Here is a 15524-nt window from a genome sequence, read left to right on the forward strand (position 1 = left end):
ACCAATTTGTGTGCACCAACCAATTAGTTAACTTTTCCCCTTGAAAGAATGCAATAGGAAACAACACCATATTTCACTATCTCCATTAATATTCACAGTTGCAGTGGCTACTCGGGACACGGGACACATGACACTCGGGACACAGCATCACCAATGCTGCCCAGAGTTTATTCTGAAATTCAGTTCTTTATACCAAGTAAATGGTATAAAGTGGTTCACAACCACTGACTAGTACACATAGGACTAAAACTAGACTTGGGAAGAAACAGATGCTGGTCCAATCATCTGGCACTTCTTCTGTTCCTTGATTCAAGCTCAGAAACCTTTCAAGTTACTTACTGTTGGTGTTGTCATTTTGTTGCCTGTCCCTGCCCCCTGGAGAGGCTGCCTGCTGGGCTGCTTTCTGCTTTAAGGTCGTCCCGTCGCCTGTGTAGTCATCAGGGGGTTCAGGGTCTGGAAGAGACCGGGAAGCACGGCCTCAGATGCACGCTGTCCCGGGCTTCCTCAAAGCGCGGCCCCCATGGGTGAAGTACTATTTTGGTAACCCCTTAGACAAAACTTCAGCAGGCGTGGACATCATCTTTCCACTAAGCTTTTCATATTTTTGCTTTTTTGTTGCAGACTTTCGTCCCTGCCATGGCAGACTGGTTCTATGAAAAGACATTACAACACACCCCAATGATGCCGCATCCTCTCGGCGACTGTTCGATACCAAGATGTGCATCGATGCTGGCCTACCGGGCAGTGCCAGCGACATCTGTATCTTCTCTGTGCGGCGTTACCTTGTCCTGCTGTCCCTGCGCATTCTGGCCAAACCCGGATCAGTAAGGACTACCTTATGACAGTGACGCCCAAGACGCACTACGGACTTATCTGGTTGAACGTCCCGGGTATAAAATTCTCAGTTTGCACATACTCCGTTCTACCGATCAGTTAACGTAAGTACACTTTTCACTGCGAACCCTCTGGAAGGGAAACTGAAGAGGTCCTAGGCTGGTCCAAGAGGCAGAAGGACTAGCACATCCTGCCCATGCCTCCCTGTGCGTGGGATGCCCGACCGGCAACTGGGGATGCCTGGGCTTTTATAAGTCGAGCTTCGCTGCCACTAATGCGCCAGATCAATGTCCCCAAAAGAAAAGGCGCATGGTGGTGTAGGGCAGTGACCCCGCCGCTACGGCAGCAGCCCACTTCCGCTCGGTGGGACCCTCTGTTCCCCATGGGCGCAGCCATCTTGTTATTCGTCTCCAATGCAAAATGGGCGCCACCCGGAAATGTTTTCTAAATGATCGCTGTTACCACGATTTAAAGTTGACACGTGTAGGGTCTAGTTGTCTTATATTATTGTGATACGATATTGTAACATTTACATTTATTGCTAAATTTCAGTTGCTAGAATTGGATATTTAGGGTCATGTGTACTTCATCTTGAATCTTGCCACGTGTGTCTTCCAAATGTGGACTCCCCAATGTATGGTCCTCTCCACAGAACATGTGGATTTCTGGAATTCTGCCTCTTTTCCAAACGTTTTAATGTGAAACCTTTTGCTTAGTCTTACATTTTCTGATTATTAGTTTGAGCATCTTTTCCTATGTTTATTGGTCATTTGGTTTTCCCTTCCTCTGTATTACCTTTGTCGTTATCTATGCTAGGTTTTTTTTTTTTTTCCCTTATTTATGTAAAATTCATCTTTAGATAATCTCAGATTATTTTCCTCAAGGGTCATAATGATATTTCCTTATGTTTTCTTCTTAAAACTTCAGCCAGATATTTATGCCGTTAGTTGGTCTATAAATCATTCTTTTAATGTCTGAAGGGATTAAATTTCTTTTCCCCAGAGGATATTTTCCCAGAGAAAATATACTTTATTGTCCATTCTTTACCAGCATCGAATATTGCAATGCCTGGTTAAAAAATTTGGCAGCACCAGGTTGACTCAATGCCTTCAGCTCAAGACATGATGCTGGGGTCCTGGAATCCAGCACTGCCTGGGGCTCCCTGGTCAAGGGGGAGCCTGCTGCTCCCCTTGCTTGTGCTCTGTCTCTCCAATAAATAAACAAAATCTTAATAAAAAAAAAAATTTCCCCCTACCACCATGATAATTCTACACCATTATAATGATTACTGCTATATAACAAGTCTTCAGCTCATAGGGAAAACTTATAATTATGATACTTTTAAACTAAACATAGTATGCATGTGTGTATGGGTAGATTTCAAATCTTTAATATGCTTACTAATTTTAAGTGCTTGATTAATAAATTACTAAGAAAGTGGAGTTTGAATTTTCATTGCTAAATTTTTTATACATTTCTTGTTATTATTTTCAAAATTATCCATTGTATTTATACACTTGTATTTTGAGGAGGGCCGACTGAGAATTTAATCTACCCTATTGTCATCTTATTCTTAAACCATGTATGTTGACTTTGAATACTGTTATTGTTTTCTACTGTTTTTCTGTTGTTTTCTATTGAACATGACATGTCTCCCTTAGTAAATAGTTTCTACAAAAGTGGTATTATAGCTTATATTATTATACTCACATTGTCCTGAAGATTTATATATCTATCTATCCATATATATATATATATATATATATATATATATATATATATATTATTTATTTATTATAAAATTAGACAACTTTAAATGTAGAAAACAGAAATAAATAAAATAAATAAAATATTGGTCCACCTCTTGTTCTTTAAACATTATAGTATTTTGTTACTTCATTATTCTGTTTAATGTTCTACATTAAGTTCCATTTAGATATGATACAACTATATGTATTTCTAATTGTGAGCTTCATTTTTATTTGCAAAGTGAAGTGAATTGGTCTTGGATAAATCACACACATATTGGATAGAAACCACAATAAGTAAAAGTAAAATGTCTCAATATAATGTTAACACTTAACACTAAAGAATCAAAATTTCAAAATAAAAAAAGTTGGTTTCTCAGGAATTGTTAAAAGGATCTCTTATAATAACCTATTTCATTAACTTGTGAATTTGTAGGAATAGTGAAAAATAATGTTTTGCTTCTTTATAAAAGAAACTCTTATCTGAAAAATTACTTTTTATAGAACATTTCAGTTTTCTTTGTCATTTTTCCTCCATGTAGCTGTGTTTAACAATGTTGATATAGTTTTTGTGATTAAAATAAGAAAACAAACAAAAAGCTATTTCAAGGCCCTGCTTCATATCTGTTTAAGACAACCAGATAAATAAAGTACAAATCCTTTGGTCTGGTATTTTCAATCTGCAAACTTCATTTTCTAACATCATTCACACATATTTCTTTTTTCTTTAACTATAGTTGAAATACAATGCTATATTAGTTTTAGGTATACTACATAGTGATTGGACAAGTATAGCTACTCTCTGTCTTCACACAAAGTTATTGCAATGTATTGACTGCATTTTCTTTCCTGTTCTCTTTATCCCTATGACTTACTTATTTTATAACTAGAAGCTTGTACTTCTGAATCTCCTTCAGGTATTTTGCCCATCCTCTCACCCTTCCTTCTGGCAAGCACCAGTTTTTTCCTCTGTATTTGTGAGTCTGGTTCTGTTTCCTTGATTTTTTTTTTTTTTTTTTTTTTAGATTCCATATACAAGTAAAGTTACCACCCTTATATTTATTGCAGCACCCTTATATTTACAATAGCCAAAATATTGAAGCAACATAAGTGTCCATCATTAGATAAATGATAAAGAAGTTTTCTAATGGAATAATGTGCAGCTATTTGACAGAACGGGACAACAGGATGGCAGCACAAATGCCATTCGTGGCAACATGGAGGGACCTAGTAGGTATGATCCTAAGTGAAATAAGTAAGACTAAGTAAGACAAATACCATATGATTTCACTTGTAAGTGGAACCTAAACAAAACAAATAAATAAGCGAAAAGCAGAATTAGACCTATAACTATAGAGAACAAACTGATGGCGCCAGAGGGAAGAGGAGTGGGAGATACAGGCTTCAGTTACGAAATCCATAAGTCATGGTGATACAAGCTACAGGATATAGAACTTAATCTATGATATTATGAGTTTTATATAGTGACACATAGTAGCTACACTTGTAGTGAGCATAGCATAAAATATAGAAATGCTGAATCACTATGTTATCAACCTGAAACTAATGTAACATTGTGTTGTCAACTATACTCAGGTAAAAATGTAAATTAAAAAATAAAAAAGAAATCTTGTCATTTGTGACAACATGGATAGATCTAGAGGGTATTAAGGTGAATTAAGTCAGGGGAAAAAAATCCTGCATAGAATTTAGATTTCATAATCACATTGTCTTGGAGTATCACTGGACACCCTCTTAGGCCAGTATAGCCTAGTACTAATGAATTTTCAAGGATAAAGTTTGGTTTACTCTTGTTAATATTATGCAATTTAATAAACAATTTGGTATTTAAATAAACATCCCAAAGCTGTCATGAAAGGGAACACATTGCTCAGTCTAGAATGATGAGTAAGTGACCTGCCCACTGGAATGGCTATAGGCATGTCTGTTTGAAGAGGAATTTGTCCTTTGCCACTTCTGAGCTCAGTGCTTCTACTCTGCAGTCCTTTGACTAGATGGTGTCAAGGTGTAGACGTCTCACTATCTCCCAGTAAACAGGACTTGTAAATAACCACAGTCTTAGGATTCAACCTTCCTAGTCTCTTATCTCCTACAGAACTGGGTCTAGTCTGTATATTCAGAAGGTGGTGACCATAAAGCTTCTGAAATCTAACTGTGCTATCAGTTGCTGCTGACATTCCTTTTTTCCTAGGCCCGACCAACAATTTCGCATTGTTGTAGAGATAAATGGGGGTGAGGCTAGTGAGGAGGGGGGGCTAATGCTTAAAATACAGACCTATGAAAATGTTCCTTTTTTTTTTTAAGATTTTATTTATTTATTTGACAGAGAGATCACAAGTAGCCAGAGAGGCAGGCAGAGAGAGAAGAAGGGAAGCAGGCTCCCCGCTGAGCAGAAAGCCTGAAGTGGGGCTCAATCCCAGGACCCTGGGATCATGACATGAGCCAAAGGCAGAGGCTTTAACCCACTGAGCCACCCAGGCACCCCGAAAATGTTCTTTTCAAAATAATTACAAACCCTTCCAGAATGCACAGTAACCACTTCTAATTAAACAACAACAACAACAACAACAACAACAAAAAACAAAACAAAACAAAAAAACAGACATTTTCTCTCATGTTCTTTTTGCATGTTTTAAAAGCATTTTTCCACTTCATGTTATTCAAATTCCAATGTAATGAATCTTATGTTACTGGATTATCTGTTGTTCTCTACCTGATGGTCGCATAGCAAAAGCATTTGCTTACATTGTGCTTCTAGACCAATTCTTTTCAGTTGTTTAAGGTATATAAAAGAAAAGAAATGACAATGTTGTCAAAGGATAATATTTTTAAAAATGTAAAATTATAACTCTCATATGAATAAAAATAATAAAATACCTAGAAATAAATTTAACCAAGGAGGTGAAAGGCCTATACGCTGAAAACTATAAAACATTGATAAAAGAAATGGAAGATGACACAAGTGGAAAGATATTCCATGTTCATGGATTTGAAGAACAAATACTGTTGTTTCTACTACCCAAATCAATATACAGATTTAATGCAATGCTTATCAAAATACTAACATCATTTTTTCACAGAGCTAGAATGTATAATATTAAAATTTGTGTGGAACCACAAAGCAATTTTGAAAAGGAACAAAACTAGAGGTATCACAATCTCAAATTTTAAGATTTGATTACTACAAAGTTGTAGTAATCAAAAGAGTGTAATACTGGCACAAAAAATAAATTCACAGATGAATGGAACAGACAAAAAACCATAAATAAACATATGCCAATATATGGTCAATTAATCTTCAACAGAAAAGCAAGAATATGCAGAGGGAAAGAGAAAGTCTTTTCAACAAATGATGTTGGGAAAACTGGACAGCTACATCCAAAATAATAAAATTGGACCACGTTCATACACCATACACAAAAATATATTCAAAATGGATTAAGGACTGAAATGTGAGACCCAAAATCATAAAAACCCTAGGAAAGAGCACAGGGAGTAATTTCTCTGACATCAGTCATAGCAACATTTTTCTAGTTATGTCTCGTAAGGCAAGAGAACCAAAAGCAAAATAAACTATTGGGAATGCATCAAAATAAAAAGCTTCTGTGCAGTGAAAGAAACAATCAATGAAACTAATGAAACTAAAAGGCAAACTACAGAATGGGAGAATATATTACAGAGGACACATCCAATAAAGGGTTAGTACCCAAAATATATCAAGAATTTACACAACTCAACACACACACACACACACACACACAAAGAGAAGATATGAATAGACATTTCCCCAAAGAAGCCATACAGATGACCAGTTGACACATGAAAATATCCTTGACATCACTGATCATTAACGAAATGCGAATCAAAACTACAGTGAGATATTACCTCACATCTGTTTGAATGGCTAAAATAAGAAAACACAAGAAACATCAACTATTGGTAAGGATGTGAAAAAAAAGGAACCCTTGTGCACTGTATGTGCAGCCACTGTGGAAAACAGTATGGCTATTTTTCAAAAAATGAAAAATATAATTACCATATGATCCAGTAATTCCATTGCCAGTATTTTCCCAAGGAATATAAAAGCACTAATTCAAAAGGATATAAGCATCCCTATATTTATTGCAGCATTAGCCAGAATAACCAAATTAAGGAACAGCCCAAGTGTCTGTGGATAGTTCAGTGGATAAAGAAGAATATATATATATATATATATATATATATATATATATATATATATATATATGATATATAAGAAGAAGGAAATTTTGCCATTTACAGCTTCATGGGTAGATGTAGAGGGTACAATGCTAAGTGAAATAACTCAGTAGGAGAAAGACAAATATCATATGATTTTACTTATATGTGGAATTTAAGAAAACAAAGTGCTGCACCTGGGTGGCTAAGTCGGTTAAGCCTCTGCCTTCAGCTCAGGTCATGATCTCAGGATCCTGGGATCAAGCCCCGCATTGGGCTCTCTGCTGAGCAGGGACCCTGCTTCCCCTCTCCCTCTGCCTGCCTCTCTGCCTACTTGTGATCTCTCTCTGTCAAATAAATAAATAAAATGTTAAAAAAATAAATAAAAATAAAGGGCCATGTAGTAAATGTTTTCAACTTTAACAACTCTATTGAAACTTTTCAACTCTGCTATGGTAGCATAAAGCACCAATAGCAATATGCAAACAAATGTGTATAGCTGTGCTTCAATAAATTTTTTACTTAAAAAACGGAAGTCTGGCCTGTGGGTGGTAGTCTGCAGACCCTCCCAGTAAACCACACCGCTGGTATTTCAAAAGATACTGTTTATGTTTATGTCCCCTGAAATTCCGTGTTGAAACCTAATCCCCAGTGTAGTAGCATTTGGAAATGGGTCCTTTGGGTAATGATTGGGCCACAAGAGTGGAGCCCTTAGGAATGGGATTAATACTCTCATAAAAGAGACCTTGGAAGACTCTTTCATTCTTTTTTCTGTGTTAGGACAAGGAGAACATGAACACCTATGGACCAGGAAATGGATTCTCATCAGAACCGAACCACTTTGGCACCCTGATCTTGGACCTCCAGCTCCAGAATTGTAAGAGATAAATTTCTGTGGTTTATAGCCACCTAGTTTATGGTATTTTTATTATAGCAGCCTGAATTCACTGTGACAGAAAACCGGCAACAGGGGTGGGTTGTTGCTGTAACAAATACCTAAAAATATAAGTGTCTCCAAAATTAGGTAATAGAGGCTAGAAGACCTTTGATGTACATGCTAGAAAACCCCTATATGGCTATGAATAGGTAAGGGCTCAGAAAGAAAGGAGGAGAGCTTTCAAGAAAACTCCATTCTTCTTAGAGAATGTCTTAGTGATCAAGAATATAATTTCAATAGGAATATGGTTCACCAACGCCAGTCAGATGAGGTCTCAGACAGAAATGAGGAATACAGTGTTAGAAGAAGGAGAAAAGGCCATTCTTGTAATAAAGTGGCAAACGATTGGGCTGAACTGTGTTCATGTTCCAGTGTTTCACAGGAGGTATAACTTGCAAGTGATGAAATTGAATATTTAGCTGAAGAGATTTCTAAGTGATGTGTTGAAGGTGCACCTGAGCTCTGCCTTGCTGCTCATAATAAAACATAAAGGAGAAATGACTTAAGGATGGAAATGTTGGGGCACCTGGGTAGCTCAGTCAGTTGAGCATCTGACTCTTGATTTTGGCTCAGGATCATGGGATCGAGCCTCACGCTGGGCTCCAGATTCAGCAGCAGAGAATCTTGCGTGGGATTCTCTCTCTCCATCTCCCACTGTCCTTCTCCACTATACATGTTCTCTGTTTCTAAAATAAAGAAACAAACATTTAAAAAATGGAGATGTTTACAAAAATGGAAGTAGAACATAAATATATGGAAAGTTCTCAGCCCACATAAATTAGAAAATGAGAATACTAAGTGCCAAGTTATCTTTGATAAGTAGAATACTATGAATTGGCCATCTCAACTTCAGAAGTTTTAGGCACTATTCTTCAAGACAATGGAAGAATGGCCCAAAGTCAATGCATAAAGGAATATTCTCAGACCTTGGGATTTAATGTCATTAGGACCAATTACCCTTTCTTTTTTTCTTATTTCTCAATTTACCTTAGTATGTATCTCCTATTCCTATCCCATAAGTGTATTCTGGAAGCATATATGTCATTCGATCCCACAGGCCCATAGCTGGAGGGGAATTTGCCTCTGGGTGAACTATACCCTGAGGGTTACCTGATGTGGAAATGTTGGGGTTTGGAGCCCATGGCCAAGGAAGAATTCTTAAGACACCTTTGGTGCAAAAGGAGTATTACTAAAACTTGGGGGGCAGGACCCAGGGGCAGAAAGAATTGCACTGGGGTTGTGGGGATGGCCCATTATGTACTTTCAAATTGGGAGGAGTTAGGGATAACATAAGTCTCCAAGGAATTTTGGAAGCAAGTTTTCCAGTAGGGAAAGCTTGAGTGGGCCTATCTGTTGTTGGGAAAAGGTCATTTATTACCTTCTAATAAAAGCTTAGTCATGAGACCATTTAGATGCATATCAGTAGGTCATATGCTTGGGGAGGATTGCTAACATGCATCTTGGAGGATGGAGATAAAGGAAGTTTCCAAAGGAATTTTATATGTTAAACTGGAATCACTGTTTATGATCCTGCACTTGGAATAATGTTAATCTAAGATTGCCTTTTGCCCTTAGCAAAGTATTAATATCTAGCAGTTGAGTTCCTTGAGGAAGGTCACTCTGCTTTTCTCAAGGACTTGTCAATGGGCTGTAAGTAGTAAGGGGATTTTTATTTTTTCTTTTGCCTTTGTTTCCCTTATTGTTACCCATACCTGAATTAGATGACATTAAATGAGATATTAGAATCAGGCTTAAGAGTTGATGTGATACAAGACTCTAGGGGGTTTGGGGGTAGAATGGATATAACTTGTATGTGGGAAGAACATAAATTTGGGGGGCAGAGTGGAATAATGTGGACTGAATGTGTTCTCCAAATTCATGTCGAAATCCGAACCCCCAATGTGAATTCTTAGGGGGTGGGGCCTTTGGACTGTGATTAAGTCATGAGGGAGGAGTCCTCATAAATAGGATTGATGCCCTTATCAGAGAGATTCTTGAGAGCCCTCTTGTTCTCTTTTGGCCAAAGGAGGACAGAGCATAAGGCCTTGCATAATTGATTTATCCCTATATCCTGTAAAAGGAAGGACATACTCTTATCAGACTCATGCAAATAACTTCATTGCAACAAAGGGTAAGGAGACTCAGTAAAAGTCTGAATTCTGGGACATGAGTGGAAAATCGGGTCTTACTTGAAAATCTGTCATTTTAATTTACAAAGCAGACCCTACTAAATGATCTCCTAAGTTGGTCACCACTTGCTTAAGAAGAAAAGTCTTCCTCATACACTCAAAAAAATAGGACATTAAAACAACATTAAGAAGATTCAAAACAAAAGCAAAACGAAACCCTAGAATAGTTTTCCTCATCAATTCATCCAGACTTACATAATAGACCCTTGTTCCACTGCATCTTGGATTAGCAGTCTGCTAAAAGAGCCAGGGAAATCCCAACTCAGTCCGCTGATACTGTATGGAGCGTGCCAACTTCTAGTCTACTCTTGGAAAGGGCAGTAGTTTGGAGTAAACCACACAGTGATCTTCCATGGGATTCTGAAAGAGTCTTTTGTTGAAGACACAAAATCTGGCCTATCCTTTACAGCAGAGTATACAAGTCATGAAGGATAGTTGGAAGAAAGGAAGGCAGGGACAAGGGGCCTCCCCCAGGGACAAGGGGCCTCCCCCAGGGATGAGGGGCCTCCCTTCCATAAGGGGAAACCACTCTTAAAAGGATTTTACACCACCCTGGAAGGAGCCCTTCACCCTTTCCCATGTGACAGATGACAAAAACCTGAGTGGGTGACAGGCTCCTGGAAGGTTAATTAGAATAAAATAGCTCTCCAACAAGCCCATAAGAGCCCCTAGACTTAGAAACTCTTGTGGCAACACGCTTGGGTCCCCTACTTCTTCAGGAACTTCATACTCTATCATTCAATAAACATTACTAATGCTCAATAGACTTTGCTTTGCTGTCCACCACTCTTTTTCTGGTCTACATCTTCATTCTTCGAAGTGGCATGTCCCAGAATGATGTGTGCAGAAAGAGAAGAAATCCTGTAATACAGGAAGCATCGAGAAAATTAAAAAACAAACAAATAATAATAATTTTTTAAAAAAGCTCATTCTTCCAGCCTACTAATGAAAGTGATTTATTTATTACCATAACTTCTATTACTAAAATAAAGGAGAGTACATTACCCTATTGGGAATTAGAACATAACTATTCATGAGTTCTGATCATTTTTTTTCCCTTAGGGCTATAACATGATATAGATGGTGAGGATCCTGAAAAATCTCCAGGGACTTCCTATAAAGCACACAATTTCTGAAATATTTATGCTAGTACAATTTTGCTTATAGAAAATTAGGAGGGACTAAATATTTCTTCAAATTGAAACTTCTTATGTATATCTTAGAGTAGTAACATAAATAAAAAAACTAATAATTTCTAGCATCTCTAGGAACTGAAAGAACGAATATTTCTTGTTTGGGGGGGGACTTTCTGGCAAATCTCAAAGATCATACTATAGAAAATAAATTCAGAAAGTTATTATTATTATTAACATTATTTTAGAATTAACTAAATGATCATTAGGATATGAATTGTCATAGGATATGTAAGCAGTTGACTAAGGAAGCATCACAGGTATTAGGGAAAAAAAAATACTCTGATGAGTACTTCAGCAGTGACAATACACAATTAAACTCAACATAAAATCAGGTAAGGCAGAAGACCATGTCTTGTGTTTCTGTATTAAAACATTTAAAAATAAAAACAGTGCTGAGTAAATTTTAGTAAAGGTGAAAAAGGATTGAGAAATAAAATAGATTCAGGGTCAGTATTGTTAAGTACCCAGGTAAAAGTCGGTTCTTAAATATATGTTTCTTTACTCATTCACCCAGAATGGACATTGGACACAATGTCACATCGTGGACATTGGACACAATGGAAATAAAAGATAAGCCATATATATGCAGTTTTAAGTTTCAATTAAAAAATGTAAATGGAAGAAAACAGGGAAATAATTTTTACGATATCTTTTAAAAATTCATTCCAGTATATGGAAAAAATATTGTGATTTCAGTATTAGTTATATAAATATAAGATATTTTACATTTTTTGAACATCTCAGTATTGGTGTGTATACAGATTACATAAAGTAAGAGTTAAAAAATTAGAGTCACATATCTACTTTGGTCCAAAAAAGTTTTCCAGTAACTAAATCAAGTATTAGTCTTTTATTTAAATTATTTTCAAAAATCAGCTCTTCACTTACCCTAGCGGTATTTCAAATGCTCAGGAGTCACATATGCTGGTGGATTTTTTTCCCACACATCTCAGCTGCCTTGACTTCCCTTTCCTGTTTCTCTTTCTTACTGAAGGCAAGCATCAGGTTTCATCAATCTAAGAAAGCCCACGTGATTGCTGAAGGAGCAGGGGAGACAGGTAGAGGGAGAGGGAAGCAAGTTTATCTAATTCTAATAAAGAAAGCAGAGCCCAGGGTGCCTGGGTGGCTCAGTGGGTTAAGCCTCTGCCTTCAGCTCAGGTCATGATCTCAGAGTCCAGGGATCGAGTCCCGCATCAGACTTTCTGCTCGTCGGGGAGTCTGCTTCCTCCTCTCTCTCTGCCTGCCTCTCTTCCTACTTGTGATCTCTGTCTGTCAAATAAATAAATTATTTTAAAAAAAGAATAAGAAAGAAAGCAGAGCCCAGCTTTTTGTGAAGTGGTGAAATTCAAACGATGGTCAGACATTTTCAGACTTGAGTGTAAATGGGTGTAACGTGTTCCTGTTATGCTCTTGGAACTGCTTAACCATATCCAGCAGCTGCATGCAACAGACAAGGCATCAGTCTGTCGGGGTCAGTAGGTTTGGAATACCAGCTTGTCCCACTCTAAGTCTCTGACCTTGGGGGAAATAATTGTATTGATCCGAGCTTCAAGATTCTCATCTGTAAACTGAGAATAATATCCATCACCCTAGTTTATTTTGACACTCAAATGTGATGGTAGTAGTGACTTAGCTTTGTAAACCATGAATTCCTCTACAATTATGTTGCTATCCTGATAGTGTCCTCCTTCTAGTTTGGGGTTCTTCTTCATGAGTATATTAAACAGGCCCTTCTTGGCCCCCAAAACCTTTCCATTGATTTCTCACCTCTTTCAGTGGCACCTATGATCCCATGAAAATTCACATATTACTGGGGCACCTAGGTGACTCAGTCAGGTAAACATCTGCCTTCAACACAGGTCATGATCTCAGGGTCCTGGGATAAAGCTCCATATCGTGTTCCCTGCTCAGCAGGGAGTCTGCTTCTCCCTCTTCCTCTGCCCTTCCCCTTGCTTATGTTCTCTCTCTCTCATTTGCTCTAGGTAAATAAATACAATATTTTAAAAAATTCACATAACTCTTTAAGAGAGACATATAGTGTTGGTGGGAATGCAACCTGGTACAGCCACTCTGGAAAACAGTATGTAGGTTCCTCAAAAAGTTGAAATTAGAGCTACCCTATGACCCAGCAATCGCACTACTGGGTATTTACCCCAAAGATAGAAATGTAGTGATCTGAAGGGGCACATGCACCCCAATGTTTATAGCAGCAATATCCCCAATAGCCAAACTATGGAAAGAGCCTAGATGCCCATCAAAAGAGGAATAGATAAAGACGATGTGGGGTGTGTGTGTGTGTGTGTGTGTGTGTATACACACACACACACACACAATGGAATACTATGTAGACATCAAAACACAGAAATCTTGCTATTTGCAAGGATGGGGATAGAACTAGAGGGTATTATGCTAAGTGACATAAGTCAATTAGAGAAAGACAATTATCATATGATCTCTCTGCCATGAGGAATTTGAGAGCCAGGACAGGGAGTCCTGGGGGGCAGGGAGGGAAAATTGAAGCAAGATGGGATCAGGGAGAGAGATAAGCCATAAGAGACACTTAATCTCAGGAAACACACTGAGGATTGCTGGAGGGTTGGGGGTAGGGACAGGGTGGCTGGAGTGGCTGGTGGCTGTCCCAGATGGACACTGGGGAGAGTATGTGCTATGGTGTGTTCTATGAATTGTGTAAGACTGATGATTCATAGACCTATACCCCTGAAGCAAATAATGCATTACATGTTAATTTTTTAAAAATGATTAAACCAAAAAAAGAGAGAGAGAGAGAGTGGGAGAGAGAGATATAATTTCAGCATGCTTCAAAGGCAAGAAAGTCACTGGGAAAATTATCCCCTTTGTGGATTTAGCTGTTCTCTCAGTCACCAGCTAATGGACATTCCTAAATATCTCTCAAGGCTTTAAGAGCACTTAGAAAACCAAATTTTGGCTCTTCGCATTGAGGCAGTTTATGTAGTGGAAGGAACACAGCCAAAGGGAGAATCTGGTCCTTTTCATCTATATTCATGATTTACTTTGTGATTTAGTGCAAATCACGGTGAAACAGAATAAATGAAAACTCCTTTAAAGTGGAGTCAGGAGGCAAAAGGGAGAACTCAGGGGCCCATGGTCAATTGCACACCCAATGAGAAGAGACTTACCTTACATTCCCAGTACGGAGTGGCCCACTTTACCACCCCTGCAGGAGGAAGGAAGATTTTCTCCTCCCCAGCAGCAAGCTTAGCCAATAAGAAAATACTGCAGTTGGGCCAGTGAGAAACCATCACTACCCTGAATTCCTGCTTTCTTCCAAAGAATGTTTGTTCAAAGCAACTCCTCCCAACTTCGTCCTTCTCTGTATAGAGTAATGTTCCTCTCCTTTGATCTCTGGGCTTGGCTACCAGGGGTTGCCAAAGCTTGCCTGTCCCAAATTGAAGTCCCTCTGTTCTTTCCAAACAAACCCATTTTGCTAATGAAAACTGTCTGTTTGACCTCTAAGGTCAACATGACTTATCTTCCCTGAGCTACAGTGTTTGTTGTTGATGCTTTGATAGTGGTTGTTGTATTTACTATTAAGAACAATAACAGCTGTCTTCTATAACATTTAAAAATGATGTAACAATCAGATAAGATGGTGGGAGCATGAGATATGGAAGCATATTGTTTATTTGTAAAGCCTGCTACAGAGGAAACTAACTTCCTTTTTTTCCTTCCTTCCTTCCCTACTTTTCCTTTCTTTTCTTTTCTTTTCCTTTTTTCTTTCTTTCTTTCATTCTTCCTTTATTTTTTGATTTTTTTCTTGTTTAGCTAATACACTAATATAGTGACGAGGACATCCATTATATATCTAAATCAATGTCTTTTAGGACACAATACAGATAAATAGAAGGTGGATTTTGGTTCTACAAAATAAACCAGCACAGAGTTTCCGTCCAAAAGACTCTCACAGCTTGCTCTAACCTTTTAGATCCTTATCTATATGCTTTTTTGGGAAATTGCAGTAAAATAAAAACTGCTGTCAAAAGCATTTCAATGGCAAGTGGACTTCTACTGAAATTGTAATGCTTTATTTTATTTTTTTAGAACAAAATTTATCTATTAAAATGTGTCCTTTGTAAAAGTTCATCAGTGAAGATCATTATAGTTTCCTTAATTGAACTTTTAATTAGACCACAGAGATTATTTTAAATGTTTCTTTTGATTACATGTTGAGTACTGTGACTTGTTGCCTTATAGAAATAGCAGAATTGACATTTACTTCCTTATCTCCTTGAAGGCATTCAGATAAGGATAATTTCATTAGTTCCTGTCTAAATGATGTTTCACATCTAGGCCCTAAAGCTAAGAAAATGGTTTTCAATAGACTGCACAATTTAGTCTAGTCATGTAGACTAATTAACTTATT

General features: G+C 37.6%; 1 pseudogene; it reads right to left on the minus strand.

Annotated features, from left to right (window-relative positions):
* Positions 1–331: 331 nt before the first annotated feature.
* Positions 332–14403, minus strand: LOC131830154 (casein kinase I-like; annotated as a pseudogene).
* Between the last annotated feature and the right edge of the window lie 1121 nt (positions 14404–15524).

Source organism: Mustela lutreola, chromosome 4 (assembly GCF_030435805.1).
Source record: "Mustela lutreola isolate mMusLut2 chromosome 4, mMusLut2.pri, whole genome shotgun sequence".
In the NCBI taxonomy this organism is placed as follows: domain Eukaryota; kingdom Metazoa; phylum Chordata; class Mammalia; order Carnivora; family Mustelidae; genus Mustela; species Mustela lutreola.